The following is a 15099-nucleotide window of genomic DNA, read 5'->3' on the forward strand; positions in this document are numbered from 1 at the left end:
CATTGAGAAGTCAGTTGCTAACTTTATTGGGGCTCCCTTGTGTGTTACTTCCTGTTTCTCGCTTGCTTTTTTTAAGATCCTTTCTTTGTCTTGGAATTTTGCCATTTTAATTATGATGTGTCTTGCAGTGGGCCTCTTTGGGTTCCTCTTGTTTGGGACTCTCTGTGTTTCCTGGATTTGGATGACTTTTTCTTTCTCAGATTAGGGAAATTTTCCATCTTTACTTTTTCAAACAGGTTTTCTATCCCTTGCTCTTCTTCTTCTCCTTCTGGTTTCCCTGTTATACGGATATTATTATGTTTCATGTTGTCCTGCATTTCACTTATTGCCTCTTCATTCTTTCTGAGCCTGTTTTCCTTTTCTTGCTCTTTCTGGGTGTTTTTTTCTACTTTGTCCTCCAGCTCGCTGATCCGATCCTCTGCTTCATCAAGTCTGCTTTTGATTCCCTCTACTGTGTTCTTCAGTTCAGAAATTGTATTCTTCATTTCTTCTTGGCCCTTGGTCATAGTTTCTATTTTCTTTTTCATGTTGATATAGTTTGCAGTGAGTTCATTGTAGTTTCCCTGTAGTTTCTGGTAGTTCTCTGTGAGTAGAGTGAGCTTCCTGATAACCATTGCTTTGAACTCAGTATCTGATAGTTGACTTGCCTCTTTTTCAGTTAGCATTCTTTCTGGGGCTTCCTCCTTTCCTTTCATTTGCGGACTGTTTCTTTGTCTTCTCATTTTTTGTGAGACTCTTCTTGTTAGCATCTGATTTTTAAATTGATCTGTTCTGACTCCCTGGGTTTGTGTTATGAACTCTATGGTAGAATGCCAGTGGGATTCAGTGGTGCTGTCTCCTTAATCTCCTGAGGTTGCTGGTCTTGGGCTGTCATTTACGGGTCTAACAGGGTCTAACTCTGGTCTTTTCAGAGCTCCAGGTTTTATTGTCTCACCTGTGGGAAAAGGAGAAAGAAGAAAAAAAAAGGAGAAGAGAAGGAAGGAAAAAGGAAATAGAAAAGGAATGGAAGAAAGGAAGGAAAGAAGAAGGAATAAAAAGATCAGAGGAAAGATAAGAAGAAGGAATTTTAACGAAAATTAAAATAAAAAAATAAGTAACTTTAGGCAGGAGGAAGGAATAAAAAAGTAAAGGATGGAAGGAAGAAGGAATAAAAAAAGAAAGAAAGACAGGAAGGAAGAAGGAATTTAGGGGGAAAGGAGGGAAAAAAAGAGAAAAGAAAAAAAAAGGTGTTCTGCTGGCTTTAAACTGGTCAGGTTAGTTCTGCTTGTCTTCCTCTCTGTGAAACGGGAGAGGGTGGTTGGAGGGGTTGGTTTTACTTTTCTCCCTTCCTGAGCCACACTCTTTGCTGTTGTTCAGCCTCCAGTCCAGTTCCTCAGGGTCCTTCTGCTCCCCTCTAGGCCTTTAGTTCACCAGTTGTGCAGTCCTTGAGCTGCACCAATTAGGGGCAACTCACACTCCACCTTCTTGCTCTTTGCTGTCTTATATGCTAGGGGCTCTGGGTGCTCCTTTGGGGTATTTCAGCCCCTTCCTGCGTCAAATCTTTCCAGGGACTGCAGTCTCCCCTATCCCTGCAGCTCCCTTCTGTTGGGCGTTCTGCCTTCCTCCTAGAGAGTGAGTAGGCCCAGCAGGGCTCTGTGCGCAGGGGCTAGGTGGGAGTTGTTTATTCCCCAGTGCTTCAGGTGTGGTTGCCCACGGGGCAGCCAGGCCATCGATCGGGTTGTGCGGCCGATCCCGGGCTTTGGGCCTGTGTGCTGGGGTAGCCAGCTGCTGATCCAGGTGCGCACCTACCCGAGGTTTCAGGTGTGGGTGCCCAGGCCTGTGATCGAGGTGAGCGCCCACCCAGGGTTTCAGTTGTGGATGCCCAGTCCTCTGATCTGGGTGTGTGCCAGCAGAGCTTCAGGTGTGTGCTGGGGCTGCTTATCCCGCGTTCACAGTCCAGGGGCTGAGGGGGTAGGGGCGCAAGAGGCCACGGCTGCTGTGGAGAGTTCTCTAAATAGCCTCTGAGTGCCTCTATTTTCTCTTTTTCTTTTCAAGAAAAAAGAGCCTATTCAAGCCCCCGGTCCAAACAAGCACCTGGCCTCTCACACAGCCCAGCCTGGCTCTCTCCCAAGAATCCTGCAGAAGACCCTGTGCTCTGGTCAGTGGCTTCAGCTTCTCTGGTCCCCGCGCTGGTCCCAGGGACCTTATTTTCCTTAACCACTCTTCTTACCATCTGATCTTTCAATGTCCTCTATCTTTGTTCTCTGATCTTCATATATGCTGGAATACTGTTGGCTGTTCACTCTGTTCCTCAGATCAGCTAGATGTTTCACTGGTGCCGAGGGGAAGTGGACTCCACTCCCACCTATCTTGCTGCCATCTTCTCAGTCATAATCAGAATTTTCATTATTTTAATCTGGTTTCATCTGCTCATTATCTTTTTAAAAATTTCCAGAAATTAAAAAAATTAACAAAATTAATTCATGTGTAAATTCTTGAGCATATGTCCCTAGCTGAGAAGGATATATATATATTTTAACACAGCAAGGACTTCCTCATGCAGCTAAGGGGAACACAGTTGTGCATAGGCTCCAGGAAAGCCTTAAAGTCTTGGGGCTAGATAATTCATCTGTGTGTTCTCACAGGGTAGAAGATTCCATTGTTGAGGGAGATTTAAGGTTAACCTGGAGGCACTTACTTGTTGAATTCCATTGGAAGGTAGGTTTCCATCACAAAATGATTGCTTGTACATGTTTATGAACTTGCTCTAGTTGTCTCAAGGCCACAACCTTCTCCTCAAACCAGGTTCTGAGAAGATAATTTTCCCAGTTTAAACAGTTCTATGCCCTCTTCTCAACGTATTCTTTAAAGAGCAGAAACAGTGTGCCTCAAAGTGCTAAGCATGTCCATTTGATATAAAACCTTCATTTAAAAAGCCATACCAAGGGGGAGGGTGGAGAGGGGGGAGGGAGGTGGGTTCACCTGGGGTGGGGTAGAGGGATGGGGAGAAAAGGCATACAACTGTAATTGCATAACAATAAAAAAAAATTAAAAAAAAAAAAAAAAGCCATACCTGCCCATATTATAGCAAGGGCTAACTATGGTCCTCCGAACCCCTCCCCTCCCCAGATACCCAGCTCTTCTGCTCCAAGAAAGTATGCTGAGGTTTGGGGGAAGGCACACACTGACCTGAACCTTGTAATAGATACCATCACTCCATAGAACGTGCTGCCCTTCCCTGGAGCTGGGCAGAAGGGCAATCGGGAAGTCATTAGCCTTGATCCAGGGTCCAGGCAGGGGGAGGGGGCTATGCTCTCCCTCTCCTTTCCTAGTGGGTGCTGTCCAGAGCTTTGTAAATTAAACCGTCCCCAGGACACTCAGGAGGAATGTCTTTTAGGACATTTTAATCAATTATCATGTGGATTTAGCCCCTTCAGATTTGTAAAGTGATTTTGAGAAGATCTAAGATACTGAGATCATGAAGTCTGCTCACAGAGCCCAATGAGTTAATCTAAAATCTTCTACCAACTGGAGAATGGGAAGACTTTCAAGGGTGGTTGTGACACTGCATTTTATAAGCTTAATCAATTAGAATATTCTAGTCAAATTCCCTGTCATTTTATAGGAGCCCACACTTGTTTTTTAAACAGTAACGGGGTTTCAATTCTTTTTTTTTTTTTTTATGTCTTGCCTGATCTTTAACTCCATTCCTCTCTCGGTTTCTATGAAACTGAACATCTGTGTTCTCCTATCTCTTTGACCACCTGTTCTGTATTCCCCATCTGCCCTTCTCAAGGAATATTTCTTGAAGTTTGGAACTCTGCATGGTTTTGTGGTCATTTTTTTTCATTTCTCCTCATACTTTTTCTTCAGATTCTATAAACCATCCCCACTTCTCAAGCTTCCTTTGAAATTTGCCTTTCCTATCCTTCCATCTTGGAATCCTTGTCTAAATTCCAAAGTTATCATCATCATTTCTGTAACAATAATCTATAGCCAATAGTTCTTAGTGCTTGAACTCCAAAACCTACTCACAGAATTAATATCCCCTTAGAAACTCTTTTTTTTCTCTGTTAAAGAGCGAACTTCACTCCCTTTTCCTTTTCTCTTACACCAATAGATTCGATAAAATTCTTGCTGGGTATACACAGTTTGTGAATATTTGAGTGGAGGAACACAAAATTGGTACTCCAAACTTAAAGTTTTTGTCCCATTGTTTACCCTGAATAATGCAATCAGGTAAATTTCTCCAAAATAGCAGATAGTGTCCCTTCCAAACAAGAACAACCTTTCAGGGACACCCTTTGAACTGGCATTCCATGCCCTGTACAAGATGATTACTTTCTTTCCTATCTTATTTACTTTACCTATTCTATCAGAGCAACCCATTCACTTCCCAGCCAAAAGACACCACACAATAAATTTTCTTAAAAGAAAGGTGTTCCCTTCTTTCTTGTCTGAATCTTATTTGTTTTGAAAATCCCACCCTTCACCATGAAATGTCCTTAACTATCCCAGCCCATAAGAATCTCGTCTTATGTGGAGGCAGTAGAGAACCATTATTTATGTGGCTTATTTGACACTGTCACTGGCTGCCCTATTTTGTGATCTCTTTTGATATGCATTGTCAACATTCAATGTATTTCTCTTATTTTATGTATGTGCTCACAAAGAGCACACCTTGAGTTGCTTAGATTTCCTATTACTTCCCATGCATAGCACAATGCCTGCATGCAATGGGTGCTTAATAAATAATTTGATTTACTGATGTGTATTTGGTTTTCACTAGGCTTCCTCCTGCCATTCTGCTCTTCAGCATTTCTTCCCAGCCATTTTGAAATCTGACTTCTCAACCACAGTGGAAGAAATTTAATCAAATAAAATCCAAATTAGAAATTATTTAATATGACTTCAAAATATTTTTAACTAAAAGGAAGAGTGGGGCAGGGCTTTCTTAGTGCCTGAGAAGCTTGCTTTCTTTGCAAAGCTACTTTCTGTTGCTCAAAATAAGTAACTGCACAATATTCCAGATTCTCAAGTGAAGGCTTGTTTCCTCTGGCAGTTAGTCTTTGAGTCAGACAACAGTATGAGTTCCAAAGAATCTATAAATTCCCATAAACAAAGTGGTGTTTTAAAATGTATATATGAATACATTTCATAAGTTCCAACCAGAGGCTCCTTTGTCAATCGTCTAGATCTACCATGAGGCATAGCTAATGAAAGCCATGCTTGATGTTCCCAGAGTCAGTGTGGCTTGGCACTACAATGGTGCCAAGTTCAATATGGTGCTAAAGTCTATGCAAAGAATGCAGAGCTCTTGGCCCTGCAAATGGTCTCAGCGAGGCCTTCCTTGTAGAAAACCATTTATCATCACAGATAATTCTTGTTGTGTACTGAGGATAAACATAACTCAAATACAAAGAGATAATCTTCCAAAGATGATAAATTTAAAAATAAAATATAATAACTGTATTCCTTGATTGCCATTTTTCCTGATGTCCAACAATAAAATGTACATTCAATGAGCAGCAAAAGAAAATCATAATGAGCATAAAATGTCTTAGCTGGAATTTTTTCCATCTGTATTTCCCCACAAAATAGACATCTTTATATTCACAATGCTTTTTTTTGATATAAGTAAAATGTTCTAACACTAAAAACTGTTCTCTAATCTAATGATAAATAGCCACAAGTCCAGGGAATAATTACGTATACAAAAAAGATCTAAGTCTGTGTTCACATCAGTAAAAGGATGGCAATTAAAGTAAGTGATAGCTATAATTACCCACACATAACTATATTTCAACAAATGAACAAACAGATAATTATTTCTGGGAAGCAGAGGTAGCATGCAGATACTGGCAGTCAAGAGAGAAATTGTTTCCTAGAAAAATAGCATTACTTCTGACTCAATTAGAACTTCAAGTTATTTTAAACATTTATTTCCATCTTGTGCCTTTATTTAGAAACCACGTTGACTGTACATTGTGAATTATGAATCAGTACTAATAACAGCTTTAAGAACTATAATGATCATGCATATATCATGTGTTGTACATGTGTAATATTTGTTTAATTCTTACCATACTGTTGAGGAGAAATTTTATGACTCTGTCTCCCGCATGGGATTTACTGGTTCATATGTAATATGCAACATTGTTTTAATCAGTAAATGCTTACTGAGTGCCTAAGTATCCAGGGCACTGGGCCAGATATTTTAATAATCATAAGAAGGCTTTAGGGACCAAGAAGTTCATGGTATTCACAAAGTAGATCAACTTAAACATGTCAAGTGGCTTTGAAAAATTAAAAATCCATTTGCAATAATTTCCCTGTGTATATATAACTCAAGATTTTCAAGTGGTCTTTAGCTTTATTTTAAAATCTTAATCCTATATGGATCCTATGTTGAGATTTAGAAGCTTGATATTTCTGGAGACACAATTTTATATTAACCCAAGGTATATATTCCATAAAATTTCCATTTTGGTCTAGAGCACTTTTTGTTTTTCTGTTGACTTTTGGTTTTATTTTGATTTTTTGGAGTAAGAAACATAGGGTTGTTTTTTTTTTTGTATTTAGTTTTATAGTACCATTTCCCAAGCCATGGATTTTACCTTTTGAATAAAAAAGCAGAGAAATTATATATTTTGATGAAAGGAGGTTTCTCTTTTCTCTTTCTTTATGATAGGATGTGCATCATCTAAGGTGAGATAGGGAGAATGGCATGATGTGAAATTTTAGCAAGAGTAATGGGTATATATATAGTCATCTTCCTAAAACATTTGTTTATTCAGTTTTGATCACTCTATTATAAATTTCTCTTGTTTAATAGCTATCCTTAAAAAAAGCAAAATTGCAAGTAAAAAGTAATTACTTACACTTATCATATATATATAACTTTTGTGAAATATTCTATCACATACTTGATGCCTATTGCTGTTACTCATTTTCCAATTTTATTATTTTAAGAATATTCAATTTGAATATAAGGGCATACAACGTTGTTGCTATACTTACCAATTCACAAAGGGTTATCATCAGAGATTTCAGAAAGCAACTGTTTTGTTAAAGAAGATTGTATCTCGATCTAAACATGCACATAAATCTGAACATCCTCCATTAACATGGAAAGTTTTACAAAATGCCTATTTTAATAACCTTGGAGTAATACATCATAAATACTCAGTGTTATTTTAAGAGTGGAATATTGGGAAATAACTTTAATATCCAACAAATAGGGCTTTGTTATTTTAAATCATTATAGTCCCATATAATGGAATGCTATGCATCAAGTACCATTAACGGCTAGCTGTAAATAATGCAGATTTGTATTTTTTGACATAAAGATAAATTACATGATATTCTTAAGGGGAAAAAAGCAGATTATTCAAACTATATGTGTGATATAACTCAAACTTTATAAAAACAAAACCAAATACATTTTGTAGACATGTACATGTATTCATATGAAAAAATAAAATTTGACACAGTGGAATACTAGACATATTTAAAGTATTTCTGAGTAATAGAATTGATGGTAGTTTTTATTCCTTATTCTTTCCTGTATTTTCTAAACTGTCACATAGAGCATGTGTAATTTTTATAACCTGCATAAAATTATAAATGCCACTTGAATAATAATATATATTTTAGGAAAGCTGCTAAAAGTCAATGAAGAAAAAACATTAAGAAAGGCCCATACGTTGGTATCCTGTGAGCTTATATCATTCTTTGCTGAAATTGTGTTTCTTTTTAGTGGTAATAAATTTTGGGGAACTGCAGTTCCTTTTTCTATATGCCTTTATTACTGGTCTAAAAATCCTTCTGTATCTTGTCAGTGCCATGGCTGCCCCACCCCCATATTGCACCAAAAGTCTTCTTCTTGTGAGCCAAATACTTATAATTATTATCTGCAACCCCTTTGCGGTTCTCTCTCCCTCTCTCTCCCTCTCTATCTCTCTGTGATTAAAACCATCTTTTTTTTCCCCCCCGACCAACAGAACATTCCTACATTATTCCAGAGACCTTAATGCTAAACTTGAACAAATCTTCCCCAACCAACTACCCACTGCCAGACTGCTCCCAAAGTGTGACTGGCTAATTGCCCTGGCTACTTTTTATTGTGTTCCATTCTTCCCTTCCTCCTTCGTAAATCAGCGATGAACATCTTTGGATCTGCTCAGCTGAAAAACTACATTCCTGCATTGACCTTGGGGGCAGCAAGAGACAGAAGGGTGAATATCTGAAGGGCCATGAAGTGCCACAGTCCTGAATATTCAACATCCATTCTGAAATCTCCCTTTCTCTCTCATTTTCTCTCTCTCTCCAAATAGTTTTAAATTATGGAATTGTAACTACCATACAAGTCAAACACTAGAATGTAGTTAGCTACCCAGAAAACCCCCGTTATTCTCTTACCAAATCACTATAGGCTCTTTCCTCCTGCAAAAGAAATAAATCACTGTCCTGCTGTCGTGGCACCCTTCGCTCCTCATCCTTGCTAGTCAGTTCTGTAACTGTACAGGGTATGTAGTAGTATCACCGTGTGGTTTTAGTTTGCATTTCTCTAATTACCAGTGAGGTTTGACCTATTAAAAGTGTTTATTTAAGTGCTTATTCACATATCCTGTCCAATTTTCCAATGCTATATTTTTTGTTTTTAATTTAAGTAAACTCTGAGTATGAACCTACACATATATATATATATATATATATATATATATATATATATATCTTTAAGTTAGCATTCTTTTGTGTCGTTTTTAAGGAATCCTTTCTTTTCTGAGATAAAAATGATATTTTCCCACATTTTCTTCTATGTATTTTATTTTATATTTGACGTTTAGATCTATAGTCTACCAGGAATTGTTTTGTGTGAATAGCAAGGAGTAGGCATCAAATTTCATTTTTTTCTTCTTGCAGATAGTAGCTGATTATGCTTCCCTCAGTGTCCTACAATGGCAAGTTTGTCATAAATTAAGTGGCTGTTTGCACAACCTGGGAGATTTGTTCCCTGCCCCCATCCTCCTTTATTCCTAGTCTCTGGAACAGTTTGTGTACCACTTGACTTATTTCAACCTTAGAATTTTGAGAGAACTTACCACAAAAGTCAGAAAAGTTATTTGGGCCTACAGTTTTTCTTATAGCAAAGTATTCAATTACAAATTAAATTAATTTAATATGCATATTATTATTTAGCTTTCCTATTTGTTTTGTCCAGTTTGATTACTTGCATTTTTTTAAGAAATATATTTGTTCATCTAAGTTTACAAATTGATTTTGGCAGAAATCTGTTCATAATGTACTCTTCTTATTTTTCAGTTTCTGTAAGATCTGTGGTAGGTCCCCCTTTTTATCCCTAGTATGGGCTATTTGTGTCCACTTTCTTTACTTCTTTATTGCCCATGTAAGAGATTTATCAATTTATTAATGTTTCAAATAAATTTATTCAAAGAACCAGCTTTCAGCTTTGCTGCTTGTTTTATATTAGAATAACTTAGGTCCTTATCTTTGTTACACTTTCCTTCCATTTTCCTCATATTTAATTTGTTGTTTTGTTTCTAACTTGTTGACATTTTCAACACTGATTTTCAGTCTTTGTTCTTTTGCAACAATATGTTTAAAGCTATAAATTTCCATTGATTAAGAGGTTAACAGCATCCCACAAATTCTGTTACAATTTTATTGTCAACAAAATTTTCCTAGTTGTAACTAGTTCTAATTTAACTAGTAAAATTTTGGGCCTGTGTGTGTAACAGAAATGTCAATTTTATTTTCCAAATAGATGAGAATTTTTGTTTTAAAATATTTGCATGGGAAATCTTTTCCTTTTCTGTTTCTTTATATTAAGACTTTCAGTATCCTCATGTTTTACATGTTCTTTAGAAATTTTAGGCTTTAAAATATATTAATCAATTTATTTTTATGTGAACTTACACAAAATAAGAGTCTTTTAAAGTTTAATGGGATTCAATTAAATTTAACTCTTTTCAAAAATGCTTTTTTTATCTACTATCTAAGACCTTTCTATTTGTCTTATCTTTCAGATATTCCTATTTTACTGCCTTCCTCCCTCCCCATATTTTAAGTTGATTGACTTTATTATTCTATTTTACTCTTTAAATTAGTTTGGGAATTATATACCCCACTAGTATTCTTTCAGTGGTTACCTTTGAAATTATAACCTACTAGCTTGATTTATCAGTGTATAATATTAAATATTGTTCTTTTACCCTCTCCTGACCTCACTAAATTGTTCTTTATTCCTCCTTGAATCTCTGAGCATTTTGTATCTGCCCATGTTTAATTCTTTCAGTTTTTTTTCTACAAATATCCTTATTCCCCTTCATTCTTATAGGAGTTTTTCTATTGTTTATAAAATTCTAGATTGACAGTTATTTTATTTGGGCATGTTAAATATGTTCTTTCATTGTCTTTGTACTTTAATTGCTGTTCTTTTAAAAGTAATTTGTCTTTTTCGTTTCTGGCTGCCTTTAAGACTCATGCTTAGTCTTTCTTTTATCAGTGATATGCTTAGGAGTAGTTTCCTTTTTATTTATTGTACTCAGGTTTTGCATATTTTCTTTAATATTTTCACCAAAGCCACATTTACAGCCAGACAGATTCATCCTTATTACATGCACATACCTATGAATTTATAGGAACACATGCATTCCTATTTGTCAATAGCACTGCATGCCCCCTTTACAGTTTACTGTGGTCCGAATGTTTGTATCCCCCACCCCCAAATTGAAATCTTAATCCCCAAGGTGATGGTACGTGGAGGTGGGGATTTCGGGAGGACATCAGGTCATGAGGGCAGAGCTCTCATGAATGGGATTAGTGCCCTTATCAAAGGGTCCCCATAGAGCTCCCAGGCCCCTTCTGCCATGTGAGGACATAGACATGGGCAGTCAGCAGTCCATAACCTGGAAGAGGGCCCTCCCGTGAACCTGACCTGCTGGCAAACTGTTCTTGGACTTCTAGCCTCCAGAAATGGAGCAATAAATTTCTGATGTTTATCAGTCACCCTGTCTATGGCGTTTTGTTAGAGCAGCCTGAAGCGACTAAGACAGCAGTCCATCCTCTGCCCCCTGCACTGTACCTAGCCTCTGGCAAACACTCACGTTTTCTGTCCTAGAGTGTTGAGTTTTCCAAAATGTTATATAAATGGAATCACACTTATCATCTTCTGATTCTAGGTCTTTTCACTTAGTGCAATGCATTTGAGATTCATCCATTTTGCTATGTGTAATAGTTATGGTTTTTTGTTGCAGAGTTTTTCCATTTGCTGCTGGTCAGCCTGAATAATGAATGGCCTTTAATGGGCCCAGCTCTAGACACTGACACTCATGTAATTGTCTTCCATCAGTGGACTGAATATATAACTTGCTTTTAACAAACAGAATGTGGCAGAAGTGCTAGATGTCTCCTTCCAAAACAGGCTGTATAAAAACTGTGGCTTCCATCACGGGTGTTTATTCTGACTGTCTTGTGGATTGCTTGCTCTGGGGGAAGCCAGCTGCCTTGTTGTGAGGCTACCTTTATGGAGAAGCCCATGTGAGTGAGCTGGGAAGTGGATCTTCTGAGGTCTGTCAAGAGCCATGTAAGTGAGCTTGTAAATAGACCATTTATCAATCAAGCATCAAGATGACTATAGTTTTGGCTGAGAGGTGATGGCTACCTCACAAGAGACCTTGTACCAAAGGCACTCAGCTCAGCCATATCCAGATTCCTGACCCAAAGAGACTGCAAGATAATAGCAGTTTGTTGCATTTAGCCTCTGAGTTTGGGGTGGGGGGGTATTTTTACACAGCAATAGCCAGCTGATAGAATCCAGTCACCAGGTGAAGAACACTTTATTTCCAGTGTTAGGTGATTATGAATAAAGGCACTGTAAGCATTTGCATGCAGGTGTTTGTGTGGACTTGTTTTCATTTCTCTTGAGTAAATATCCAGGAATGGGATTGGTGGGTCATATGAAAAGTGTATGTTGGGAGAACCAAGATGGCGGCGTAGGTGGACACACTGCGCCTCCTCGCCTCCTCGCACAACCAGAACTGACAGAGAATCGAGCAGCGGGGGGCACCGACACCAAGGAAATAGAAAATGGACATTCATCCAGACTGGTAGGAGGGGCGGAGACGGGCACCGGGGTGGAGAGGACTCGCGTGGCTGTGGCAGGACTGAGACTGGTGGAGTGTGGGACAAATGGCGCAGGCAGTCCGAGCACTAGCAGACCCTGCGGTCCCACATTTGCACAGATAAACCCAGAGGGCCGGACTCAGAGTGGCGGAGAACATAAACCCAGCGGGTAGCACCCTCTATCTGTGGGCACCACATTCGCCCACAGATAAACTGGACGAACGGAGAGGAGCGAAGCAGACCTCCCAACCCAGGGCTCCAGCTCAGGGAAATAAAGCCTCAAACCTCTGATTGAAAGCGCCCCTGGGGGTTGGGGCGGCAGCAGGAGAGACTCCCAGCCTCACAGGAGAGGTTGTTGGAGAGACCCACAGGGGCCTAGAGTGTGCACAGGCCCACTTACTCGGGAACCAGCACTAGAGTGGCCCAGTTTGATTGTGGGTATCGGAGTGAAAGATTGAAATCCGGAGGAGAGTGAGGCGGGCGCCATTGCTCCCTCTCGGCCCCTCCCCCACGTACAGCATCACAGGACAGCGACCAGCGTTACCCCGCCCCGGTGAATACCTAAGGCTCCGCCCCTTAAAGTAACAGACGCACCAAGACAAAAAAAAAAAAAAATGGCCCAAATGACAGAACACTTCAAAGCTCCAGAAAAAATACAACTAAGCGACGAAGAGATAGCCAACCTATTGGATGCACAGTTCAAAGCACTGGTTATCAATATGCTCACAGACTTGGTTGAATCTATTCGAAAAACAGATGAAAAAATGAAGCCTATGCTAAGAGAAACAATGGAAAATGTACAGGGAACCAATAGTGATGAGAAGGAAACTGGGACTCAAACCAATGGTGTGGACCAGAAGGAAGAAACAAACACCCAACCAGAAAAGAATGAAGAAACAGGAACTTGGAAAAATGAGGAGAGGCGTAGGAACCTCCAGGACACCTTGAAACGTTCCAACATCCGAATTATAGGGGTGCCAGAAGGAGAAGAGGAAGAACAAAAAATTGATAACTTATTTGAACAAATAATGCAGGAGAACTTCCCTAATCTGGCAAAGGAAATAGACTTCTGGGAAGTCCAGGAAGCTCAGGGAGTCCCAAAGAAGCTGGACCCAAGGAGGAACACGCCAAGGCACATCATAATTACATTACCCAAGATTAAACGCAAGGACCTACATTCAAGATTACTGTATCCAGCAAAGCTATCACTTAAAATGGAAGGGAAGATAAAGTGCTTCTCAGATAAGGTCAAGTTAAAGAAGCTCATCATCACCAAACCCTTATTATATGAAATGTTCAAGGGAGTTACCTAAGAAAAAGAAGATCAAAAATAGGAACAGTAAAAATGACAGCAAACTCACAGTTATTAATGACCACACATAAAACAAAAATGAGAGCAAACTAGGCAAACAACTAGAACATGAGGGTGGTCAATAAGGGAGTGGGAGGGGGAGAGGGGGGTAAAGGTATAGAGAATAAGTAGCATAGATGATAGGTGGAAAATAGACAAGGGGAGGGTAAAAATAGTGTAGGAAATGTAGAAGCCAAAGAACTTATGAGTATGACCCCTGGACATGAACTATGGGGGGGGGGAATGTGGGAGGGAGGGGGGTGGGCAGGATGGAGTGAAGTGGGGGGGGAATGGGACAACTGTAATAGCATATCAATAAATATATTTAAAAAAAAAAGTGTATGTTGAACTTTATAGGAAATTGCCAGTTCAAATCAGTTTCTTAATGCTTTATCAGCGTCGGAAATTCTCTAACATTTCCCTCCAAATCTTTTCTCTTGCCCTTGTAACTTCTTTTCTTTCTCTAGGATTCCAATGATCCTTCTCCCTGACTGTATCCTGTATGCCTCTAAGCCATTTTCTGGAATTTCCATTCTTCTCTTTTGCTTCTTTGTGTCTCATTCTGGATATTTTCTGATTTATCTTTCACTTCCCCAGGTTTTTACTTTTAAATTACTGTGTCTAATTAACTTTAAACTTATCCTTCAATGTACTTAATTTTATGACAGTATTTTTTAATTTCAGAATTTCCACTTGACACAATTTTACAGTTTCCCATTTCTGCTGAGATTCTCAATCTTTTATCTCCTTGGGCATAGTAAACATACTAATTCTAAAGCATGTGCTTTTGAACTTTGATCTTTTGAGCACACATGGATATACTGCAATTGCCTGCTATTTCTGCTTATAATTTTTCAGCTTGTTTTGTCCCTGCTTCTTTTTGACTGTGTATTGAATTGAAGTGTAGGAAGCTATAATTGGGATATACTTATATATGTATACATTTATATATATACACACACACACACACACACACACACATATCTTTTTGTTTGTTTATTTTTCTCCCAGGTACCTGTGTGTCATATCAGTCCCTAAAGTTGGATTGAGATGATTCACAGCTGAGCTGTGGTTCCTGATTCTGATTCATATATGGCTTTTAGGATGATACTTCAAGGCCCCACCCCATGACATTGGCAAGTCCTGGACCTAGTCTGTCCCCATAATCCTAGGAGACAGTCAGAGGTACAGACTAGCCTTCTCTGCCCTCAGTGAGTGCCTGAACATCCTTGGGGAAAATCCTAGAATACATGGGGTTCTTTGCCTGGCCTCCATTGCATTACATACCTATCTTTTCAGTCCCTTCCCAGCATCGCTGTCTTTTCACTGTCTCAGTATCATCTAGTACTTTGAATCAGATAAAACAAATAAAAAAGTTTTGTTCAGCTCTTTTGGGATTTTCTCAGAAAGGGATTGTTCTACATCTTTGCACCAGCCATTGCTAGAAGCCCTGGGCTTCTTTTATGTATGAGAAAAATAAGTTACTTGTTTAAGGTACTATTAGATAATTTTGGATATACATTTCCAGCCAATTACATGTCAAGCCAATTTCTAAATGATATATTGATACAATTGAATTAAATATTATATTGAAAACCAGTTTGGCGTTTATCATGCCCTTG

The 15099-nt window shown here is 38.8% G+C and overlaps 1 protein-coding gene across 1 annotated transcript in view; it reads right to left on the minus strand.

Moving 5' to 3' along the window:
• MYO16 (myosin XVI) overlaps positions 1-15099 on the minus strand; it is a 518514-nt gene that overhangs the window by 44636 nt on the left and 458779 nt on the right. The window lies entirely within an intron of this gene.

This window comes from Desmodus rotundus, chromosome 13 (assembly GCF_022682495.2).
Source record: "Desmodus rotundus isolate HL8 chromosome 13, HLdesRot8A.1, whole genome shotgun sequence".
In the NCBI taxonomy this organism is placed as follows: Eukaryota; Metazoa; Chordata; class Mammalia; order Chiroptera; family Phyllostomidae; genus Desmodus; species Desmodus rotundus.